Raw genomic sequence first — 26,433 nt, forward strand, 5'->3', positions numbered from 1 at the left:
GTTGGTTCCGACTCATAGCGACCCTGTACAGGGTTTCTGAGGCTATAAATCCTTACGGGAGCAGAACACCTCATCTTTCTTCCGTGGAACAGCTGGTAGTTTTGAACTGCTGACCTTGCGGCTCGCAGCCCAATTTGTAACCACTACGCTACCAGAGCTCCTTTATAGTTGGCATTATTGTCAGGTTGCTTTCTTTAGAACATTACAAAAAGAGAGTGAGAGAATAAATCTTTATTAATTGTATTCATCAACATATACTCAGTAATTAAAATCTTGTTTGGAAAGTGCAATGCACTGAATTATTTGCAGTGGCTCTTCCAACCATAGCTTTGTAACTTTGCCCAAATGACTGGGTGGGACCATGGAAAAATGTTCATGGGACTCTTAATGAGGGGCCTGGTAGGTATTGCCATCCTTTTGGGTTTAAATGAGCCATCTCAGAAACAGGAGCAGGGGATCTCATTGCCATAGATAAAGGAGAGCCAAGAGCAATGTGCATCCTTTGACCCCTGAGATTCCTACCTGCTAAATCTCCTCATTCCAGGAGTCAGAGGATTCTGAAGCAGATATGTTTCAGAAAAGTGTTGGCAGCAGAGGCAGTAGCATGAAGAGCACTAGACAGAGCAGCGAGCATCCTGGCCCACAAAGTGAGAAAGTTGATTGCCTCTGGCAAGAAACTCACTGTCATTTCCAAGCAATTAAATGGGGGGCCTGGGTTTGCTGACCCACAAAGCTGGAGCCAAGCATTTATAGCTGTGTGGAGCAGCACTAAAAGAGCTTTGTAACAATTGCCTGAATAAGTCTGAGGTTAAGGATCTAAGGGGCCAAGGGCCAGAGAATTGCCTACTTGTAAGCACAACTGAAAAAGGAGCTCTGGTAACGTAGTGGTTACAAATCGGGCTGTGAACCGCAAGGTCAGCAGTTCGAAACTACCAGCTGTTCTGCGGAAGAAAGATGAGGTGTTCTGCACCCGTAAGGATTTATAGCCTCAGAAACCCTGTGCAGGGTCGCTATGAGTTGGAACCGACTCCACGGCACTTAACAACAACAACAACAAGCCCAACTGAGAGAGATGCTCCTGATCAGAATAACTGTATGTTGAACACTTTGAATTGTAAACTGCTAACTTCTCAAATAAACATAATAGCTGTAAATATTGTCTATGAGTTCTTTGTGACCACTGCAATGAATTTTTGACCTCAACAGAGAAGTAGAGAATGCCATGAAAAAGACAATTGGTGTCAGACTTAGTAATGAATATTAGAGGTTGGAGGCATGTCTGACCTTCTCCTTATAGGAAGTGGCTTTAACACTGCTCAGTTTGATTCTCCTTCCCCTTATGAAGTCAGAGGAGGTCAGATCTGTCCCCACATCCTTCACAGAAAGTAATTGGTGCTTAGTAAACATTTGCTAGGAGCATTGGTAGCACTGCATGGAAAGCACTGCACTGTTAATCACAAAGTTGGTGATTCAAACACACCAGTTACTCTGTAGGAGCAAGATAAGGCTTTCTGCTTCCATAAATATTTACAGCTTCAAAAACACTGTACAGAGCCACTATGAGTAAGAATTGACTTGATGGCACTCAACAACAACAACAAAAACAAAAACATAATGTAAGATAAATTATACTAAAAACATTTGAGTTACTTACAGACACATTAGCTTGTATAAAACTATCTAAGACTGTGATAGTTAAGGCTTTGTGTCAACTTGGCTGGGCCTGGATTCTCAATTGTTTGGCAGTTAAGATACAGTAATGCCCCATGATAAGATCTAAAGTAATGTAATCACTTCCCCCATAATATGATCTGATGGGAACAACCCTGAGTTAATGTATTATCTTATATGTTGTAAATCCTCACCTTTATGATGTTAATGAGGCAGGACAGAAATCTACAGGATTAACTTGTCTCTTGAGTCAATCTCTTTGAAATATAAAAGGGTTAAACAGAAAATCAGAGCACAGAGGGACCTACTCCCATCAAGAAGGAGGAGCCAGGAATTTGTCCTTTGAACCTGGGATCCCTGAATAGTGAAGCTTCTAGAGACAATGGAAGATTAATGCCAAGATGCATGGATATCTCCAAGGAATGCTGGGCCTACAGATCCTGAAAGGGGACAAGGACCTTTCTCCATAGCTAACATAAAGAGAAAGCCTTCCCCTAGACAGTCTTCTGAATTTGGACTTCCAGCCTTCTAAAGTGTGAGAGAATAAATTTCTATTTGTTAAAGTCATCCACTGGTGGTATTTTTGTTATAGCAGCACTAGAGAACTAAGACACTATTGTAACGGCATATATTACAATTGTTGCTGTTGTTGTTAAGTGCAGTAGATTAGGTTCCGACTCATACTGACCCTGTGTAGGGTTTTTGAGGAGCAGCTGGTGAGCTTGAACCACTGACCTTCTGGTTGAAACCAGTCTTGCAGTCCTGTACATTAACCCATAGCACGACACCAGGACTCCATAATACAGTTAGTCTATATTTCCTTAGATTTAATTGTTACAGATAATTTGATTTATTAAAAACTAGTGTTTTGAGTATGTACGTGTGTGATTTGATTTTTGTCCTTATTGCCCTAAGACTGTTTTCTATTAGTCATTTTATGAGGTAAACTTATTTATAAAAATTAACTATAAAATCATTTTAAGTTTAAAAATTATGCTTTCCAAAAAATGGCATCAGCCATCCCTCCCACAACACCCTTCTCATCAAGGTTCAATAATTAATTGCTATGGCCACATAGAACTTAGACACCATTTACATAGTTATGGGGCAACTTAATAGGTAACAATGCAGGCTCACAAAATGCTCAGAGCACAGTTCTTTCAGTCAGGACAGCCTCTCCTGGCTTGTTATCCCCCGGTAGGCATCTCTCTCTGGCCCTGTGCTCCTAGGCCTGCCCTCTACCCTGTTTGACAATGACATAGATTCTTTTAAGGTTGATGACAAATGCCCAATGATATTTCACTCTGCTATAAGCCTCAGCCCGAAGGCACTTGACTCTAGTTCTGTGGATCAGCAAGCTTAGCTTCCTCAGTTTAGCAGTTGGAGGTATCACATTGTACAAGTGAGCATCCTGCCTGAAGGTATTCAGCTTACTTGCTCCATTGGCTGGGAAGCCCACTGCTCTGTCTTGTGCTCTGACTCTTGGTTCTGCTGATATCATTCCTTTAATGTTACAGCTCTGTCTCCTGGGTCAAGGGTATTCATGTACAGGAATCTCAGGATTCAAAGGACACACTTCCTTCCTGGGTCTTTTTTCTTATTAATAGTGACATTCCTCCATTCCTGTCTCTGAGATGACTCATTTTATACACATTAAAGTTTCAAGAATTTGCAACCACAGTTAACCTTGTTAACAACTCACAACTGGACAAATGGTCTTATCATCATCTTTCCCCAACTTCTTTTAACCAAACTCATCAGGAAAATGTTTTTCATAGGAGTTACCAAAAACTATGGTTACAAGAGTCATATGAACTAATTTACTGCACTGCATCAATGAGATTTCATATTTCTCATTGAAATTTTCAATCAAACCATATGCAATAAGAATATACTGCAAATAACAAAACATGCATGATTATAAAAATATTTCATAATATACCATAAATTAGATCACAGTTTTTTAAAAGTACAAACATTATTGCATTCCTCATATTTTGGAGACTGTTCTTGTTGTTACAAAACATGGAGTCAATTCGGACTCATCTTTTGCATAGTTAAGACGTTCTTTTAGTATTTCATTAACATCTTATCAAAGGGGAATACTATTCGGAGCTAAAATATTTATAAACTAGTTGGGGGATATTTTCTCTGATTATTTTTCTTTAAACTTCACTTTTAAGCATATTTTGAGATGAGTAGAAAATGATATTACTAACTTCCTTCTGTCTTAAAACAAAAATCACTCTTTCTTTTAACCAATACTTCAAATATATTTTATGTACACGCTTGCTAAGATTCCAGATCATAAAGGACACCAGACAGTCTTGCTTTCTGTGGAAACATTGTCCATATTGACAAAAAATCCAACCTGTATTCAGTGAAAATAAAGTTTTCTTTATTCGATTTTGCAAAAGCAGGCACCCAACCCAGTAGACACTGGCAGATGAGCTGCATGGCTGGCCCACAAACAGTTTTATCGGCCTGTGTCAAAAAAGCCCCTCCTCTAGTTCTAGCTCCCCCTTTACAATTCTACTGGCACCCCCATATTCCCTCCCCAACAAAAGCCAAAATGGTTCAACCATGGTCTTAATGACTGTATTCTTATTTAAGTTCCTAGTCCTAGAACACATTTCTTTCCTGCCTTCCCCAAATTCATCCTGCTTACATATCCCTGGATGTAAATCAGCAATCCATGTCTTCCTGGTCTAGCAATCTCATGAACCCTTTATATTTCTGAAGACGGACCACCTTGTGAATTTCTCACCCTTTATTTTATAAGTTACTGATTTAAATTAATTTTCATTGGACTTAAAGAAGCATATAAATATTAATATTCATTACAAGATACTCTTGTGTCAGATGAAATTCATTTAGCAATGTTAAAAATTTCAAGAGCAACTAAACTATAATTTGATATATCCTGAGTTCTATAAGTAAGTGAACTTTCAGCAGTAAGTTTGTTTTTATATAAGAACTAAATAAATGGTCAGCTTCATATTGGTCTAAATTCAGCCATTTCAGAAGGTAGCATATATTTAAGAGCTAATGGTATTGAAGGGAAAAGTTCAGCCTGCACTACTGAAGGCATTGATGGTAAGCAAAACTCCATGAATTGACGGAATGCCAACTGAAATATTTCAAAAATTGATGAAGCACTGAAAGTGATTAAGCATCTGTATCAAGAATTTTGGAAGGCAGCTAAACACAATATGAGAAGCTGTGCTGTATGAAGAACATATCATATTTGTGCTCATTCCTAAGAAAGGCTATCCAACAGTAATTATCCAACAATACTATCAGTATTATACACAAATAAAATTTTGCCGAAAGTAATTTTACAACAGTTACAGCTGTGCCTAGCCAGGAAACTGCCAGAAATTCAAACTGAATTTCAAAGAAGATACTGAATGAAGGATATCAATAATAACATCAGATAGATCATGGCTAAAAGGAGAAAATACCAGAAAGATGTTCACTTGACTGTGCTAAGGCATTCAGATGTGCGGCTACCCACAAATTATGTATAACATTGCAAAGAATGGGAATTTCAGAATAGTTAGTTGTGCTCAAGTGGAACATGTCCCTGAACTAAAAATAGTCACTCAAACAAACCAAGGGTATACTGCCTGAATTAAAATAAGGAAAGGTGTGCAGCAGGATTTGTATATTTTTACCATGCTTATTCAATCTATATGATGAACACAATGTGAGAAGCTGTGCTGTATGAAGAACACATAATCAAGATTGAAGAAAGACTCATTAACAACCTGCAATATGCAGATGACACAGTTTGCTTACTACTGATAGTGAAGAGGATTTGAAGCACATGCTGACAAAGATCAAAGAGAAAAAACAAACAAAAATCAATCGTAAATTTGGGACTTTCAAGTATTCTCTCTGCAAAATATTGAGTGATGCATGAAGTATCATAAGACAATGGAAGGAATACAGGATCACTCTACCAAAAAATTGGTTAGACACACAACCATTTCAGGAGGTAACATACCAATAATTGATTGTATTAAAAGATGATGTCCAAGCTACAGTATAAGGCATTGATGAAAAGCATGCCTCCAGGGATTGATGTGATACAAATTGAAATGTTTCAACAAACTGATGTTGGCAATAGAGGCTCTCAATCATCTAAGCCAAGAAATTTGGAAGACAGTTATTTGGTCAACTGATTTGAAGAGATCCTTATTCGTGTCCATTCCAAAAATCATAGCAATCAATGAAAAATATCATTAAAATCACATCTAAGTGATTTTTTTGCTGAAGACAGTTCAAAACAGTTGCAATAGGACATTGACAGGGAGCTGACAGAAATTTAAGCTAGATTCAGAAGAGGACATGAAGCCAGCAATATCATTGTTGATGTCAGATGGAGTTGAGCTAAAAGTGGAGAATACTAGAAAGATGTTTACACAAGCTTTATAGAATGCAAAGGCATTCAACTGTGTGGATCATTACAAACGATCATTAACATTGCAAAGAATTTTTTTTTTTTTTTTCCAGAATACTGAATTGTGCTCATGAGTAGCCTATACATCAACCAAGAGGTAGTAATTTGAACAGAACAAGGACATAGTAAATGGCTTAAAATCAGGAAAAGTTTGTATCAGGGTTGTATCCTGTCACCATATTTGTTCAATCTGTATGCTGAGCAAATTATTTAAGAACCTAGGTTGCATGAGGAAGAATATGTCAATAGGATTGGAGGAGGACTCGTTAACATCCTGTGATATACAGATGGTATAACCCTACTTATTAGAAGTGAAGAGGGAATAAAATACTTACTGATGAAGATCAAACACCACAGCCTTCTGTATGGATTATAACTTGATATAAAGAAACAAAAATCTTGACAACTGGGCCAATAAACAACATTAGGATAAATGGAGAAGCAATTGAAATTGTCAAGGATTTCATTTTACTTGAATTCACTTTCAGTGTTCATCAAAGCAACAGTCAAATAATCAAAGTTGAATTGCAGAGAGCCTATCTACTATAAAGGATGTCTTTAAAGTTATAAAGAGCAAACATATGTCTGTGAGGATAAAGGTGTACCTAACACAAGCCATGGTATTTACAATGGCCTAATATGAACAGGAAAGCTAGACAGTAGATAAAGAAGACTGAATGTATATGGATGCATTTGAATGATTAATGGTTGTATTTTCAGTGATGACTGAATATACTGTTGGATGCCAGAGAATATATAAATATGTGATGGGAAATGTGCATCCAGAATACTCCTAAGAAATGAGGATGTCCAGACTTTGTCTCACGTGCTTCAGGTATGCCATCAGGAGGTTCCAGTACCGGGTGAAGGACATCATGCTTGGAATAGCAGAGTGAAACAAAAGAGGAAGATACTCATGAGATGGGTTGACATTTTGGCTGCAATAATAGGGACTCAAACATAGCACTGATTATGAAGATGGTACAGAATCAAGCAGTTTTTTCTGTTATTTACAGGGTCCCTAAGTGTCAGAATGGGCTTGACATGTAACAAAAATAGGAAGATTATATAATACTACCATAATATTCTGATATAATATGTACCAGAATACGTATCAGAGTATGTATCTTATGTGCCATATAGTAAGTTCTGACTCACAAGAACTCTGTGTACAACAGAACAAACACTGTCTGGTTCTGTGCCATCCTCACAATTGTTATATTTGAGTCCATTGTTGGCTATAACTGTGTCAAAGTATATTGTATGGATATATCTGTTTCTATCACCTATATCACTTGTATTTATTTGTATGCCCTTATATTTTCTTGTCACATAAGTGCCACAGGAATCCTCTTAATTTAGGATAGTCACATTTATTGTGGCTCCTCAATCTGAGTGCCATGTATAAACTGTAAATTTCTGTGATTAGTATCTTTGCTGGTTAAAGCCTCTGGTAAAGGGAGATGGTGTCCATTCAAAGGACCATTCGAACGATCTTGAAAATTTGATTGCAGTCCCTCCCTTGATGTAGCTTTCAAGAACACTCCTTTTGAAATGCTGCAGTTTTCTAGTAGTGCTGAGATTGAATTCCTGGTTACGTTTTGACGTGAGCTTCCCTTTTGGAGTAGGTGAACTTCTATTCCATGACTAACAAAGAGGTGGAGGACCGGGATTCACATGGAAATAGATATTAGGGAACACATACAATTGACCCCAATACCATCTCAGTTATACATAGAAATAGCTCCATTACAATTTAGAGGCAAAATCTTTACTCCCCATTCTGTAACCTGAAGAAAGGTAACTGGTTCAGCAGAGAAGACCCCTGAATGCCTTGCCTGGTTCACTGATGATCCAACTAAACTGAAACTCAATGGCTATTGGGCTGCTGAGACTGTTCAACCTCAGTGCCAGCTATGCAGCTCTGGCATCGACATGATCTCTAAACTACTTGGACAGGGCTCTTGGCTCAACCCTAACTTTGGCTAATACTCACCTTTATAAACCTTGTTATATTTTTATTGATACTTAGTACATAACCAATGGCCCATCTTCTTGGTTGGCATGACTTTTAGAAAAATACATAGTGGCACATTAAGACCAAGTTTTTTTTGTTTTGTTTTGTTTTTGCCTTTGAATTATGATGTTGGTGAAAAATATTAAATATGCCATGCATTACTGGAAAAACAAACAAATTTGTGTTGGAAGAAGAGCAGCCAGATATTCCTTAGAAATGGTGATAGTAAAATTTCATATCATGTATTTTGAGCATATTCTCAATAGGGGCTATTCTGTTTTGTTTTTGTTTTTTTAAGTTTTTATTGTGAATTGAGTGAAAGTTTACAGGGCAGCTCATCAGTTTTGCATTCAACAAATCATATACTTTGTTTCATTACAATTATTATAATCCCCACCATGTACCGTCACTTAACAGTATTTCTCTCTATTCATTTTAGCTCTTTTATTTATTTTTTTAAAAACATCCAGGCATATGTAATAATTTAAACCACCAAAGGGTACATTCTGCAAGCCTGCTTCCTGGTGGCCAGCTCTCAGTCTTTCTCTTTCCATGAATTTAGAGTTCTCAGCTTCTCCCTCTCTCCATGTCCCCATCTCTGCTTCCATCTCTGGTGTTGCTGCTTCTCTGGATAAGGTCCCATGTTCTGCTTGTGCTATTCTCCCTTGATGGACATTAAGACCATTTTTATGAGGCCATTAACTATGGACACAAATCAGGACTATTGATTAAACTATGTGGGTCACTTACTTAGATATCCATGGTAAAAATGAGTTCTCTACTGCCATGTATAGATAGATGCTGAACTTATCTTAAGCTTTACAAACATCTGCTGTGTCTTGTCAAACAAGTTTGATGATGTTTATATTGAGATAATTGTAGATTTGCACATTGTTTTAGAAATAATACAGAGTTTATGTGCCATTTGCCTAGTTTCCCCCAATGGCATCATTATGCAAACTATAGCATTATAGCTGCTATAAATATACATGAGAAAGTTGGACAATAAATAAGGGAGACCAAAGAAGAATTGATGACTTTGAATTGTGATGTTGGTCAAAAAATATTGAATATACCATGGACTTCCAAAATAATGAACAAATTTGTTTTGGAAGAAGTACAGCTAGAATAGAATATTCCTTATAAGGGAGGTTGTTACTTTGTCTTACATACTTTGGGCCTTTTATCAGGAGGATTGGGACAGGGGCAGTCCCTGGAGAAGAACATCATGCTTGGTAAAGTAGAGGGGAAGTAAAAAAGAGGCAGATTCTCAATGAGACCAACTCAACAATGGTCTCAAACATAGGAAAAAAACTGTGAAAATGATTGGACTATGTTTCATTCTGTTTGCATACGCTCACATTCCTTTTCAATTGATTTTTGACAAAATTGAAAAAAATAATTCAATGTTTAAATATTTTAACGTCCAAGAATATGATCTATCTTGGTGAATACCCCATGGGCTTTTCAAAAAGGTCACATTTTGATATGGCTGAGAGGAGTGTACTATTAATGTTAATTTGTTTCTGTGGGTTGATTTTTATTTTTTAATCAGTGATCTTATATCCTTGCTAGTTTCAAAGAACAAACTGGAGCTTCTGCTAAAATGAAGAGTTTATTTAAGGAGCAACATGATCCAGGATTGGGCAGCGCTTTGTGAGAGTTCACCAAAGTACTGCAATGAAAATAATTACACACAGAGCTTACATGCAGAGAAAGGATCCCTCGTAACATAGTGAGTTACTCATTGGGCTGCTAACCACAAGGTCAGCAGTTTTCATTCATCAGAGAGAAAGATGAGGCTTTCTGGTCCAATAAAGGTGGACAGCTTTGGAAACCTTATTATAGGGTCACTATGAGTTGGAACCAATGCAATGGCACACAACAGCAGCAGAAGATCCAGAAATTCACAAGGAAAAAAAAAATCTGATTTATTAGCATTTACAAAATCGTGCTTTCACACACACAAGACATTAGTGAGACCACTGAAACATTACTTAGCTAATTATAAAGTTTGAGTTATTTAAGAGCTTAATCTATAGATATTTTGAAGTCTGATCTGTGTGAATATTCCTCCTTGGAGGATGCTGTGAGAGGAAGGGAGAATAGTGGAGCCTTTAGGATTCCTGAGGTATGATGGGTAGCTGACTTTTAAATGTCAGCTCAGAGTAGGGTATAAATGGGGGTCTGGCCTGCATCTTTGGTAGAAGCCTCCACTTACATTTGAACCTACTTGTTTTAAGCTCCTTCACTATCTACACTTCTGATAGATAATTTATATAGAAATTTACTGATCATTATTTTGGAGTGCCTTATTCTGCATGGACATAGCAACTCTTTACCTTTCTATGAGTAGAGCCTCATCTTAAGGGAAAGCAACTCTCATGTTGCTCACAAAGTTTTTTTCTCATATTCTTCAAGAACTCCTTCTTTTTAATTAGAAGGACATTTATTCTGGCTTTTAAGACCCAGACACTCATCATAATAGGAAACCAGACACCATCTGTTCATTGGTGGCTGCTTAGTTTGAAAAGCCATTAAAACCCCAGTTACTATCATATGGATGATAGTGGGTGAACCTGGAGTACATTATGTGGAGTAAAATTATTCACACAAAAGGACAATAGGCACCACAACAGATGTCATTGCATACCACAATTTGGGTTGTTGCTTCTGTGATCTCTTTTAGGAAGGGAAATGTGAATATATATGGCTGAATTAGTAACAATAATTGGCAGAGAGGGATATTGGCCAAAATGAAGAGCTGAGTTGTTCTCAATGGAATTTCTGTTTCTTCAAAATGTATTTGCTTTTGCATAAAAAGTACTGTTGCACTGTGAATACAAGAATTTAAAAATATTTAATAAAGCTTTCCATTAGTCCTATAATAACTATTGGAGTGACTCTATATAGTAATCACTGGACTGTGAACCACAAGGTTGGTGGCTCAAGTCCACAAGTTGCTCTGTAAGAAAAAGATTAGGCTTTCTGCTCCTGCAGATATTTACAGAACTGACTCAATAACACTTAATGAAAACAACATTATTATTATTATTATTAGAGTAATTAGATATAATCCAGTTTGAAAACTTGAATGTAATCTAGAGTCAAATTTAGTAGGTAATGAACTAAAAACAGCAAGAAAAGAGGGATTAGCAAAGTGGCAGGGTTCAAGATCAACATATAAATATCAGTCATATTCCTTTATACTATCAAAAACAGCACAGAAAAGGACAACAGGAAAACAATGCCTTTTGCAATTGTCACCCAAAAGAAGAAATATTTAGGAATAAAGTAACTAGAGAAATGAAAGGCTTATACAAAGAAAAGTACAAAACACTAAACAAGAAACAAATAAAGATCTACATTAATGAAAGAATATACCATGATCATTGATAGAGCAATGGAATGTCGTGGAAATGTCAACACTGCCCAAAGCGATCTACTGAGTTCATACAATTCCAATCCAGATTACAACATCATTCTTTAGACAAATGGAAAACCTAATTACCAACTTTATGTGGAAAGGAAAGAGAACCTCAATAAACTAAACATTTCTAAAGAAGAATGACAAAGTAGGAAGCCTCTCATTTCCTGATTTTGAAACCTATTGTACAGCTAAAATGTCAGTTTGATCCACAAGGCCAGTGGTTCAAGTTCACTAGCTACTCCTCAGAAGCCCTATGCAGGGTCATTATGGGTTCAAACCAATTCGATGACACTTAACAGTAACAACATACAGCTAACATAGTCAAAATAGCCTAGTACTGATAAAACAAACAACACATAGCTCAACGGAACAGAATTGAGAATCCAAAAGCTAATCCACCCACCTGTGGACAGCTGATCTTTGACAAAGTCTCATTAAATTGGGAAGAAATAGTTTCTTTAACAAATTATGCTGGCAGAATTGGATGTCCATTTGCAGAAGACTGAAACAGGACCCATATCTCACGCCATATACAAAATGAAATTTATAATGGATCAAGACCTAAATTTAAAAGCTACAATTATAAACATCATTAATGAAAACTTAGGGACAAACTTAAGGGTCTTGATATAAGGCATAAGTACACTATCAAGCATAACTGAAAACACATAAACAACAGAAGACAAAGTAGATGACTGGGGCCATCTAAAAATTAGACACTTGTTAGTATCAAAGTATTTCACATAAATAGTTAAAGGAGAACCAAGAGACTAGAAAAACATTTTTTTTTTTTTAAAGCAATGATGTAACACACAAGGGATGATTCTCTAAACCTTATAGAAAATTTCATACATCTAATTAAAGAACAAAACAACTAATTAAAACAAGGGTAGGTGACATGAACCAACCTTTAGCCAAAGAAGACATGCAGAAGGTCAACATACATATGGAGAAATGCTCAGGATCTTTAGCACTAGAGACAAATCAAACAGCAGCGAGATATCATCTCATTACAGCATTAATAGCAAGGTTCATAAAACTGAAAATAACAAATGATGGCCAGGGTGTTAAGAGACAGGAACCTTCATGTGTTGTTGGTAGGAATGTAAAATAGTGTAACCATAATGGAAAACAGCATTTAGAAATAGAAACACTATATGACTCAGCAGTCTCTCAAGTTGATATCTATTCTAGAGAAATAAGCACCACATCACATGAATAGATAAACACACACACATGCTCACTGCAGCACTATTCACAATAGCAAAAAGATGGAAACAACTGAAATGCCCATCAATGAAAGAATGGATAAACAAACTTTGGTAAATACTCACAAAGGCATACTACACAATGTTAAAATATAATGACGAATCTGTGAAACACTTCACAACAAGGATGAACCTGGATGACATTATGTGGAGTAGAATTTGTCACACAGAAGGACAAAAACTGTATGAGATTACGATTGTAAAATGTCAAAATATTTTCACAATAGAAGAAACATTCTTTGATAGTTACCAGAGGTGAGAGGGAAGGGGGTATAAATCACTGACTAGAATGTGTCACTGCTCCTTTTGTTAAGTGCTGTCAATTCCAACTCATAGTGACCCTGTACAGGATTTCTGAGGCTGTACATCTTTGTACTAGCAGAAATCCTCATCTTTCTCCTGTGAAGTGGTTAATGGGCTCGAACCGCCAACATTGTGGTTTGCATTCCAGGGCTTATATTACAGAGCCACTACACTAGACTAGAGGATGGATGCATGTTAACTTGCCTGAAGTGTGAGGCAACACATAATGAGAGGTTGGGAAAAAATGGTGAATGTAGGGAAGACAAAGGTGGAGAATAAGGGTTAAAGACAACAGAGATGCATATTGTTATATATCTAATCCTGTGATTACTATCATCTATGGGGAGTCCTGGTGTGGGGCTAATGCATCAGACTGCAAAGCCCTTTGAACTGCAAGGTTGGCAGTTCAAGCTCACTATCTGCTCCTTGGAAATCCTATACAGGGTTGCTATGGGTTGCAATCGACTCAATAGCACTGAACAACAATTACAACAACAACATCGATAGATGAATGGTTAGAAAGACAGCCTGAGTAGATGTGGGAGGGAAAGTGGGGAGTATACCCCAATATGTATATAGCTTTGACAGAGGATATTTGTCATAGGTATTTACCTTTGTTCCCCAAATATGTCAATTTGGCACACTGTGGTGATTTGCATGTTGCTGTGATGTAAGAATCTATACCCTAGTGGTTCAAATCTCAACATAGTCACCTATATTAGACAGGTTTCAGTGAGCTTCCAGACTAAGAATAGACTAGGAAGAAGGGATGGGCCATCCACTTCTGAGAGGTTATCCTAAAAACATTATGAATATTTATAAAACATTGTCTGAGATGCTACCAGAAGATGAACCTCTCAAGCCTGAAGGCATTCAAAAACTGACTGAGGAAGAGTTGCCACCTCAAAGTAGAATCTACCTTAATGACATGGATTGAAAACAGCTTTTGGTAACTTCATTTGCTGATGAGGCATGACTCAAAATGAAAAGAAACAACTGCCAACGCCCATTAATAAGAAGAATATGGAAAGGCATAAAGTATGGATTTAGAAAAATTAGAAATTGCCAAAAATTAAATGGAATACCTAAAGATTGATATTCTAGGGATTCGTGTGCTGAAATATATAGGAATTGGCCATTTTGAATCACACAATAATTTGGGTTACTATGCCAGGAATGATAAATTTAAGTGAAATGGTGTTACATTCATCAACAAAGAGAGCATTTCAAAATCTATCTTGAAGTACAATGTTGTCTGTAATAGGATAATATTTATATGACTACAAGGAAGACCAGCCAATTAATTAAAAGATTATTAAATGTATGTACCAACTACCAAAGTCAATGATGAAGAAAATGAAGTATATTACCATCTTCTTCAGATTGAAATTCATCAAACCTGCAATCAAGGTATATTGATAATTGCTGGTGATATACAGATGTGAAAGTTGGAAGCAAAGAGGAAGGATTAGTAGTTAGAAATTTGACTCTTGTGATAGACATTATGCTGGATAGAATTTTGCAAAACTGATGACTTCTTCATTGCTAATACCTCTTTTTCAACAACATAACTGCTGTCCATCAGCACTGGACTACTGACCTCAAGATCTACAGTTCAAACCTACCAACTGCTCCTTGGAAACCCTATATAAATCAGGACAGACTTGATGGCACTCAACAAAACAACAAACAGCAACTATATACTTGGGCATTGCCATCTGTAGGAAGAGATAATAGAGAAATTCACTATCAGCAGTCAAAACAAGACCAGAGGCTAACTGGTCCCCATCAATTGTTCACATGCAAATTCTAGCTAAAGCTGAACAAAATTAAAACAAATCCACAAGAGTCAACATATGACCTGTGTAGATCCCGCCTGAGTTTAAAGACCATCTCAAGAATAGATTTGGGGCCCAGGATGTAGAGTTGGTGGTGTCTGATGACTTGTGTGAGGCAGAGTGGGGTGAGATAGAAAGTAGGGGGTGGTAGTTGGGGGTGGTGGGAGAAGGAGGAAGGTGAATCACTTATAAATGGCATCAAAGCAGGACCCAAAGCCTAAATTCCAGGAGGGTGAGCGAGTGCTATGCTTTCATGAGCTTCTTTATGAAGTAAAGTGGGTAAAGGTTGCCATAAAGGATGAACAAGTGAAATACTTTATACATTACAGTGGTTGGAATAATAACCGGGATGAATGGGTTCCAGAAAGCAGAGTATTCAACTATGTAGACACCAATCTTCAGCAACAGAGAGAACTTCAAAAAACCAGTCAGGATGGCTGCTACAAGAAGCTGGCGACCATGTTGGTTTACTGGTGAGTGGAATAGGGGGAAAGGCAGCAATGAAGAAATGGGTTGAGTTCAACCACATTCCATAGACTCTTGTTTACCTGGAGATGAGAGAAAATAGAGGTAAGGCTGGTTGGTCCGAAGTGTGGTGAGACCTGGGGACTCCTGAGCCCATAGACAAGGACATAGCCATGGAGGGCTAGAGCTGAGAGTGAAGCATCTAATTGATATGAAGTGAGGAGAGATGCACAAGAACATTCAAACTTGCAGATAGTACCCTAACCTTGATAATCAGAACTCAACTAGAGGAAGGTAAAAATAACAACAACAACAATTTTTGATAAAGGAAACAAGTGTAAATTGCTACAATTTGATGAACTTGATGAACTTGACCTATACTTATGGATGTAATAGCTAAAAAAAAAAAAAAAAAAAAAAAAAAAAAAAAAAAACCAAAGAAGGAAGGAGTCAAGTATCAATCTCATCCCCTCTGTACACAAGGTAGATAGGGATTGACAACTTAGGCATCGGCTACCTAAAATGAGGGGGCAATAAAGGCACAAAGTGACTGGCTTACACGTTTTCATGAGGGAGTTTAAGATAGAGTCCTCACTGAATAGTTTTCATCTTGTCTAGACAGGTCTGGTAAAAACAGATTGGGATAAAATTCTTATAATTCAATAGTGAGTAATTGTTATCATGACTAATTGCGACTGTCACAACTGTAAGGGCAGAAGTTTTATAACAAAAATGAGGTAGTAGTTAATTATACAGTACAGAAACAGAGGACCCTAGTACCATCAAGAGAGAAGAGCACAAGCAGAGTGCTGGACCCTATCCAGAGAAACAGTGACACCAGAGATGGAGGCAGAGATGAGGACATGGAGAGGGGGAGAAGCTGAGGACTCTAGAAGCTGAGGAAAGAGAGGGACTGGGTGCTGGCGGCCAGGAGGAAAGCTTAAAGAATGTGTCCTTTGGTTGTTTAAATTATTATATATGCCTAAGTCTTTCTATGTACACCCCCCAAAAACAAACAAACAAAAAACTAACAGGGAATGGCAGCAAATACTGTTGAATGATGATGCACAGCGGAGATGGTAATAATTGCAATGAAACGATGGTGTAAAGCCGATGTTCTCTCATGTAAGCTGTCACTCAGTTTGCAATAAAAAACTAAAAAAAAAAAAGCCAATTCAGGAGCAGTATGTAGAGAAGAAGAAGACAGGTGCTGCTTCAGGAAAGAATACATCTGGTTTTCAACAGAAAACTGTTTCATGGTTTTTGTATTTGTGTCTAATGCATGTTTTAGACTGAGAGACACAATGTATGGTGTAGAATAGATTCTGAAACTTGCTATTGAGTATAGAGAAGCTAAAGCGAATGGGAGAAATAGTAAATAAAAGAGTGGAACAGAAAATTTCAAAGGGCATTTCAAGAAGACAAAGTAAAGTATTATAATGAAATATGCAAAGAACAGGAGTTAGAAAACCCAAAGGGAAGAATTTGCTCAACATTTCTTAATGTGATAGAAGTGAAGACAACATTCAAGCCTCAGCTTGCAATATTGAAGGGTCTATGGACAAAATATTGAAAGATGCAGACAGCTTGAAACACAGAAGATGAAAGGAATAAACCCAGTTCTACCAAAAGGAGCTCTGGTAGCGTAGTGGTTACGAATCAGGCTGTGAACCGCAAGGTCAGCAGTTCTAAACTATCAGCTGTTCCGCGGGAGAAAGATGAGGCTTTCTGCTGCCGTAAAGATTTACAGCCTTGGAAACCCTGTACAGGGTCGCTATGAGTCGAAACCGACTCCACGGCACATAACAACAACAACAAACAAAAAGAAATGGTTGATGGTCAACAATTTCAAGAGGTAGCATAAGAAAAAATGTTACTGAAGGAAGGAAGTCCAACTCGCACAGAAGGCATTGACGAAAAACAAGACTGCAATAATTGCCAGTATAAATAGAAATTTTAAACTGGAATTTTAAATTTTATACTGATGTGTATGGAGGTGCTCACTCATTTGTGCCAAGAAATTTGTAAGATAGCTACCTGGCCAATTAACGGGCTGAGATCCTAGTTGTGCCCATTCCAAAGAAAGTTGATAACAAAGAAATGAAAAAAAATTCATCACATAATATCATTAATATCAAATGCAAAGTAAAATTGTGCTGAAGATAATTCAATAATGCTTGTAACAGTACACTTCCAGAGGACATCCAAAAATTCAAACCAAATTCAGAAGGGGCCATAGAATGAATGATATCATTGTTGAAGTCAAATAGATCTTAACTGAAAACAGAATGACAGAAAGATGTTTACTTGTGCTTTTATTGACTATGCAAAGACTTGGAACTGTGCAAATCATGACACATGATGGATAATACTGTAAAGAATGGGTATTTCAGAACACTTAATTGGGAGGAACCAAGAGGCAGTTTTGCAAAAGACCTCTTTAAACTGTTAAAGATCAAATATATCTCCTTGAGGAATAGGTGTACCTAAACACATAAGTATGAGTATTCCTGAACACTTAATTGTGCTCGTGAGGAATCTGTACATGGACCAAGAGGCAGTTGTTCAAACAGAACATGGGAACACCGAATGGTTGAAAATTAAAAAAGGTGTGCGACAGAGTTGTATTCTTTCACCATACTTATTCAACCTGTATGCTGAGCAAATAATCCAAGAAGCTGGATTATATGAAGAAAAACGTGGCATCAGTCAATAATTTGCCTAGAGAAATCTTCAATAATTAAAGTCGAGGCTTGAATCTTTTCTTTGCTTCTCCCAGATTGAGAAATGCTGACTGTGTTCTTTCCTTTTGGTTTTCTGACTCCAGATCTTTGCACATTTTGTTATAATATTATACTTTGTCTTCTTGTTCGTCTCTTGTATCTCCTCATTTCCTCCATTTGGTTTAGCATCTCTATGTTGGAGAGCACGTTTCAGTGTCTCTTCTGACATCCATTTTGACCTTTTTCTTCTCAATGACTTTTTGCTTTCTTCCTATATGATGTTATTTACGTCATCCCACAACTCCCTGGTCTTCAGTCTTTAGCATTTAATGTATCAAATCTGTTACTCAGATGTTCTCTAAATTCAGGTGGGATATATTCAAGGTCATCTTTTGGCTCTTGTGGACTTGTTTTCAGTTTCTTCAGCTTCAGTTTGAATTAGCATTTGATGGTCTGTTCCACAATCTGCCATGGCCTTATTTTGGCTGATGATATGGAGCTTTTCCACCATCTCTTTCCTCAAATGTAGTTAATTTGATGTCTGCGTATTCCAGTTGGTGAGGTCCATGTGTATAATCGTGCCTTATGTTGTCAAAAGAAGGTATTTGAAATGAACAAATCATTGATTTTGCAGAATTCTATCATGTGATCTCCAGCATCATTTCTGTCACCAAGGCCATATTTTCCAACTACTGGTCCTTCCTCTTTGCTCCCAACCTTTGCATTACAATCACCAGTAATAATCAATACATCTTGATTGCATGTTTGATCGATTTCAGATTGAAGAAGTTGGTAGAATTCTTCTATTTAATCCCCACTGACTTTAGTGATTGGTGAATAAATTTGAATAATAGTGGTACTAACTAGTCTTCCCTGTATGCAAATGGATATTATCATGACTGTGATCTGGATATGTTCTTTTTGACAATGAATGCAACACCATTCCTCTTCAATCTGTCATTCCCTGCATAGTAAACCATATGATTGTCAGAATCAAAATGGTCAATACCAGTCCATTTCAGCTCACTAATGCCTAATATATCAATGTTTATGCATTCCATTTGATTTTTGACAATTTCCAATTTTCCTAGTTTCACACATCTTAAGAATTCTCAGTTTTAAAATGTCCAGAACTGAGTTCCTCAATTCCTCTACAAAATTGATTTTCCTAAAATCTGTCACATACCAATAAAATTATTTTTTATTCTTCTGGTTTTATAGATAAAAAATCTTGTACCATCCTTAACTGTGCATCTTCTTTCACACCATATTTTGAAATTCTGTATTAATGTTTTTCCAGAATCCAACTACTTTCCAAAATATCCTGTTACCAATCCTGTCGAAACCTTCCATCATTTCTTGGGTTTTTTTGCTTTGTTTTGTTTTTGCTTGTGTTTTATTGACAATTATCTAAGGATGGGTTCTTCAGAGAAGCAAAACCAGTGACACTTATATATGTATCTAGAAAAGGAGATATATATCAAGGAAATTACTGATACAATTGTAGAGGTGGGCAAGCCCAAGTCCAGAGTCAGAGATCAAGCTGGAGGCTTCTGACTCTTGTAGCGGTGGGGCTAATGAACCAAGACCCATCAGCATGTCAAAGGACAGGTGAGCAAGCAGGTCTAGCAGGTAAGAAGGCTAGTGCTGCTGTTGGTGCACAGGATTAACAGGTGTGTTAGTCCAGGTTTTTCTGTGCATGGGTCTATAGAGTCCATAGCTGCTCTGCCTCTCCTTGTCATTGCCTCTGCTCCCATATCTGCTGTTTACACTTCTTCAGGCAGGGACTCCACACTCCACTAATGCTCTTCCTTAATGATGGTCTTGGGATCAACTGTTCATATAGACCCAGGTGGTCACTAGCAAGCATATGGCTCTGGTTCCCTGCGAGGTTCAGTCTTAGAAGGGGGTTTTTCTCTTCTTCCATCATTTCTTGTCTGGAATTTTGAAATATCCTCACAGGCTTCCTTGCCTCATTTTAGCTTTCCCCTTTTAGGTTAATCTCACTAGAGAAATCAGAGTAGTCCCATTAAAATACAAATCGGAATCTGCCTTTTCTCTGTTCAGATCCCCTCTATGTTCCAACATCTCACTCAGTGAGTGCCAAGTTCGTACAATGGCTTAGGTCTAGTGCACACCTGAAATCTCTTTCTATGTAATCTCATTATCAATTATTATCAGCATGTTCATCTCCAAGTACCCCTATTGCCAGTAATCCCAATACCTTAAAGCCTGTGTCTGCATGTCCCCTTAATGAGTCCTCATCTTCTAGCGTTATCTACAATTTAAATCCTTTCCTATCCTCTTGTCCTAATTTATTTTTCCCTTTGGCACTTGTTATTTTTTAACATAACACGTATTTCATTTGTTTCTTTTTTCATTGCCTCCTTTCCAAAGTGAAGTGTAGGTTAAATTATTGAAGATCCCATTTAGTTTTATTGCTGTATGTTCAAGTGCCTATAACAGAGTCACTCTAAGTTTGGGAGAGAAAAAGTGTTCCTGTTACCAATCTTCTGAAAATATCAATATTTATGCAGAAACCATGGGTATCATTATATTTGATATTTCTTTTAATAAAAAAATGTTGTTTACAATTTATTCATAAATCAAGAGAGCCTAAAATTATTTTAATTGTTAAAAAAAAGTCAAGATGAAAATTTTTTTGGTAACCCTGCTGCGTGTTGCCACCAAATTATCTATTCTATTTCATTCTACAAATCCTGCTGCCAAGTCTTTCTTGCACTAATACTGTGTCTCTTCCTTCCTCGCTTATTGCATTTCTCCAAAATGCCTTGACCCTCTTCCAAGCTGCCTAATATAAATGTCTTGGATGAAGCATTTATAGTCAGCCAGTCATTTATATGACAAATCAGGGCAATTACCATGAACGTCAATGGATGGACTTTCTGCTGCTCCTAGAATTACTGACTCACTAGTGATGTTCATGCCAGCAACTGACAGGGGAACTGTGATGTTTCCACAGCTGATCTGAGAATGACAATACAATCATTTGTAAAGTCACAATCCACCATGCACCCCTCTACCAAAAGCAAAGATTACATTTTCTTAATTATACTAGTGTGCTCAGAGTGTTAGCTCATTTTATAACGTCTTTTCCATTTGAAACTCGCCTTAAAATGCATCTGATTAAGATTTATTTTAGAAAAACATTAACATAGTGAAAGTCATGTAAAAGTTCTACAGAAACATCAAATGATGCAATATCTATCAAACAGTGCTGGCTGAAAATAAACTTTGAACTTGGTAGAGGAAGGGATAGGGGAGAGAGTCTGAACTGGAGAAGCAACAAGGACTGTGTCTTGGCCTGGGAATGAGCCATTTGACTTTAGTGAGATGTGATACAGCTGTTACTGAAGTTGAAAGGATTCAACTGCTCGGAGTGGTGTCCACAAATGGGAAGCACAATGATAGAAGGCTAAAGAGCACATCATATAACACATGTGAACAAATGGACCAGTGCCAATCTCAAGGCCTGTGGAGAGACTGTAGACAATGAATAGGGAAAGATCAGCAACTACAAAGAGTGATCACAGTAGCCATACATTGCCCTTAGTATGTTGTTGTTGTTAAGTGACATTGAATTGTTTCTGATTCATAGCGAACCTGGATAGGGTTTCCGAGGAGCTACTAGTGGATTTGAACCACTGACCTTGTGGTTCAAATTGACCTTGCAGTGCATTGCATCATCCCATAGCCCTTAGCATAGATACAGTTTTATCAGAGATATCCTGGCCAAGCACAGGAACCTGGATCTATTGACAACTGCTAAGGTTACTGTGTGGAAGAATAAGAATCCAGGTGAAACATGAAGAGCTGGGTGTTGTCGAGGTCCTATGTTGGGGTCCCACCTTGATAAGGAAGTGTGGGTGTCACGAAGAAGGGAGATCTGGCGGCGAAAGTGATAGAGAAAGAGAGAGATGAAATATATACAAAAAGACAGACACACAGATATGATGCAAGCTGGCAGGTAAACAGATCAGCAAGCATTTTGCCTAGCATTGCACAGCATTGCCTGCAGAACTTACTCTACCTCAGCCTTTTATTCTCTTTTTTAGGGAGGGATTTGTTACAACGGAAGGATGTAATTCACTCAGGAAGGATGTCACAAAGGAAGGATGTGATTAAGACAGGATATAGAACTGAAATGTGATTAATCATTCAAAACAGGACATAATGATTCACAGAAACAACTTTTAAGATATGTTCATAGTTTTTCTTAACAATCTATTTTTATTTTTACAGAAAACAAAAAAAGGTTCAATCAAGCTGTTATATATTAACTTTTAGGCTTAAATGATCTAGAGTAGTGACGTGTCGTTTCTTAAGGATATATAACATAAAGCAAGGTTCCTGAAAGGAGCCAAGCTGTCTCTGTACACTTTGCAAACTTTTGTTTGTGAACAAGATATCAGGCACCGGGCTTCATTTATCTATACCTAAAATGCTACATTGTTCTTAATATTCCTATATACTTTCAGGAGGAAGGAGAGCATCTGGGTTAAAATGATTATATTCAGAGGTGGTTTAATGGGGCTGCCACTGATCAACCCAGGGTCTGTGTATGCTGTCCCCAGCAGGTTGTTGCTGTTATTAGGTTCCATCGAGTTGGTACTGACTCATAATGACCCTATGCACAACAAAACAAAGCAGTGCCTGATCCCATACCAACCTCACAATAATTGCTATGTGTGAGCCCGTTCCTGCTGCCAGTGTGCCAATCCATCTCATTGGTGAACTTCCTCTTTTTCTCTGACCCTCCACTTTACCAAACAAAAGAGTTAGTGGCTTGATATTAATTTTGGAGTTCTACACAGTGAAGAATCTGAGGGGTGGGATGCCGCCAAATAAAAAAGCTGCCAGATTAGGTTTTTGGAATTATTCTTGCATTCTGTAGGCATTTTCGCTTGTTGTGGCTTCAAAAAACATCTGTTACTCCCAATTGCTTCTAATTGTAGAATTTAAACTGCTGCTAATTATCTACATGTACTTTGATGACTAAGGTGCACCTGAACCAAGCCATGACATTTCCAGGCACCTCATATGAATGTGAAATCTGGACAGTAAAAAAGAAAGAGAAAATAAGCACTGATGTACTCGAATTGTAGGGTTGGTGAAGAATACTGAGTATACCATGAACAGCCATAAGAACAAACAGTCATTCTAAGAAGAAGTACAACCAGAATGCTCCTTAAAAGGGCTGATGGTAAGACCTTACTTTATTCACTTTGGACATGTCATCAAGAAAAAGACATGTCTAAAAAAAGACATCACATGGGTAAATAAGAGGGTCAGCAACAAAGAGGCAAGTCCTCAATGAGATGGGTTGACATAATAGCCCCCAAAATGTAGTGAAACTTATCAGTGATTATGAAGATGGCTCATAACTAGGCATCATTTTGTTCTGTTATACATAAGATCAGCATGAGTTGGACTCCACGGCAACCAACAGCAGCAACCACCACACAAGTTAAGAAAGAGTAAAACACCTTTCAACATAGACACATAATTAAATGTTAGATTTTGTATACTGTTGTTGTTAAGAGCCGTTGAGTCAGTTTTGACTCATAGCGACCCTGTGTAGGATTTCCAAGCATCAGCTGGTGGGTTTGAACCACTGACCTTGCGGGTCAAACTGACTTTTCGGTCCAGCACATTATTCTGCAATGCCACACCAGGGTATTGTTGTTGTTGTTATGTGCCGTGGAGTCTGTTCCAACTCTTAGCAACCCTGTACAGGGTTTCCGAGGCTGTAAATCTTTACAGGAGCAGAAAGCCTCATCTTTCTCCCATAGAACAGCTGGTAGTTTATTGACTGCTAATTTCGCTTAAGTCTGATTGTTGCTGTTAAGTGCTGTCAAGTCGATTCTGACCTATAGCGACACTATATAGGGTTTCCAAGGAGCAGCTGATGACCTTGCAGTTCAAATGGCTTTGCAGTCTGGCACATTAACCACAGTGCCACACGAGAGATCCCTGTTCTCATTTGTTGTTAGATGCCTTCGAATCGGTATGGACTTATAGCGACCCTATGCACAACAGAACGAAACACTGTCCAGTCCTGAGCCAACCTCACAATTGTTGTCACGCTTGAGCCCATTGATGCTGCCGCTTTGCCAATCCACCTCACTGGGGTTTTCCGCTTTTTCTCTGACCTCCACCTTACCAAACATATCCTTCTCCAGCAACTGGTCCCTCCTGACAATATGTCTGCGGTATGAAAGATGAAGTTTGGCTATCCTGGCCTCTATGAAGCACTCTGGCTGCACTTTGTCCAACACAAATCTGGTGGTTCTATTGGCAGCCCATAGCACTTTTTCAATATTCTCCTCCAACACCATACTCTAAAGCATCAATTCTTCTATGGTCTTCCTTATTCACTGTCCAGCTTTTGCATGCATATGAGGTTATTGAAAATACCATGGCTTGGGTCAGGTGCACCTTTAGTCCTCAAGCTGGCATCTTTGCTCTACAACACTTTAAAAAGGTCTTGTACAGCAGCAATTTGGCTAATGCAATATGTCATTTAATTACTTGACTGCTGCTTCCATGAGTGTTAATAGTTGATCCAAGAAGAATGAAGGTCCTTGACAACTCATTCTTTTCTCTTTTGATAAGAATGTTGTTTACTGATCCAGTAGTAAGGATATTTGTTTTCTTTACATTGAGATGCAATCCATACCAGTCTGTCATCTTTGATCTTCATCTTCATCTGTTCTCATTAGCTATGTATAAATGAACAATACATACATATATTGAGTTCTTAATTTTAAATTTTTCTATTTTTGTTTCTAGGCACCTATTTTAGTTTGTTGAAGTTCCCATTTCCCTACTACCATTTTCTAACTAGTCATCTAACTTTTGAATATATTAAATATAGTAGTTCTAAAGTCTGTGTTTTACACCACTAACATCTGAATTTTCTGTGTTTGTTGTTGTGTTTTTTTTCCCTGATATTTATTGTATTTTCTGAAATGTATTCTTATCTATATCTATGGTTTGAAAATTTTTGTTAACAATAGGCACTGTGAGTTGCAGCGGGAGAATGGCGTGGCTGAGAGCATGACTTTGCCCGCTCTGCCGCTGCCCCTGCCTTCACCGCTGCTGCCAGCCACGCAGCCATGTTCTAGGAGAAGCCTAGGGAGGGAATAAAGATGGAGAATGACCACATCAACCTGAAGGTGGCCGGGCAGGACGGCTCTGTTTTCTAGTTCAAAATCAAGAGGCACACACCTACTGCGAATGATAGGTCTTATCTATGAGACCGATTAGATTTCAGGTTTGACGGACAGGCAATTAATGAAACATGCACACCAGCATAGCTGGAGATGGAAGATGAAGATACGATCTGTGTGTTCCAGCAGCAGACGGGAGGCATGTGGACGGCTGGAGGCCTCTCAGGATGTGACATGTAGGGGGCCTCCCTCATGCCCGTGCCACCTGTCTTTGCATTTGCGATCCAGTGGTAAATAAGTAAACACGCCAACACAAAGGAGTCTGCGGTAACTTGAGGACAGTCACCAAATTACTTTTGGGTCTCTCTGACACACTTTGAGAGCCACTCAACACTATTTCTACAGGGATTAATCAATAACTGAAATTGGGCCAATAAAAATTGCTATCTTTGTTTAGGTAAAATGAGTTGTGAGGTTTTTTTGGGTTTGTTTTTGCTTTTTGTTTTTTCCCCTCCTGTAACACTTTTCCTCCAAACTTGTGGCCTAACTGCCCATTTCAGTCTGTGGTTGGAGATCTTGGCCCCCAGTGTTGTGATCCTCCCTCCCTCATGCTTCATCATGCTAGCTCCTATACACTGCAGTGGGTGCTTCTCCTGAACACACGTTTTGGGGTCTTGGTGGGGATGGAAGACAAAATTTCATTGCTATTTGTTTTAGGAACAGCTAATTAATTCATAGCTAAATAACTGCAAATTTAAACTGTCAGAATCTGGTCAAGTCAAAGGTAAAATATTGGGTTGTTGCTTGAAAAGCAAAAAGGAAACTGTGTCCCTGTAATCCTTACCCCTTGAAGTGTGTCCCCGCAGGGCTGTATGGCCCAGAATCCCCACCAGTGCTGCTCAGTACCTGTAGGTACCCTTAGCAGGCTACAATTGCATAACTTAACTGACTTCTCCCACCCCCCACCCCCGCTTTTTCTTTTTCCATATAGGAGAAAGTGATGATCACAATTCCCGTTTGGTAATGGTATTGTGGTCCCATTACTTCTAGTATTTGTTTC

The 26,433-nt window shown here is 38.0% G+C and overlaps 1 protein-coding gene and 1 pseudogene across 1 annotated transcript in view; both read left to right on the forward strand.

The window, feature by feature from the left end:
* SNTG1 (syntrophin, gamma 1) overlaps positions 1–26,433 on the forward strand; it is a 461,475-nt gene that overhangs the window by 259,007 nt on the left and 176,035 nt on the right. The window lies entirely within an intron of this gene.
* On the forward strand, positions 25,320–25,613 carry LOC102822032 (annotated as a pseudogene).

The sequence above is a fragment of the Chrysochloris asiatica genome, unplaced genomic scaffold (genome assembly GCF_000296735.1).
Source record: "Chrysochloris asiatica unplaced genomic scaffold, ChrAsi1.0 scaffold00036, whole genome shotgun sequence".
NCBI classification, from domain to species: Eukaryota; Metazoa; Chordata; class Mammalia; order Afrosoricida; family Chrysochloridae; genus Chrysochloris; species Chrysochloris asiatica.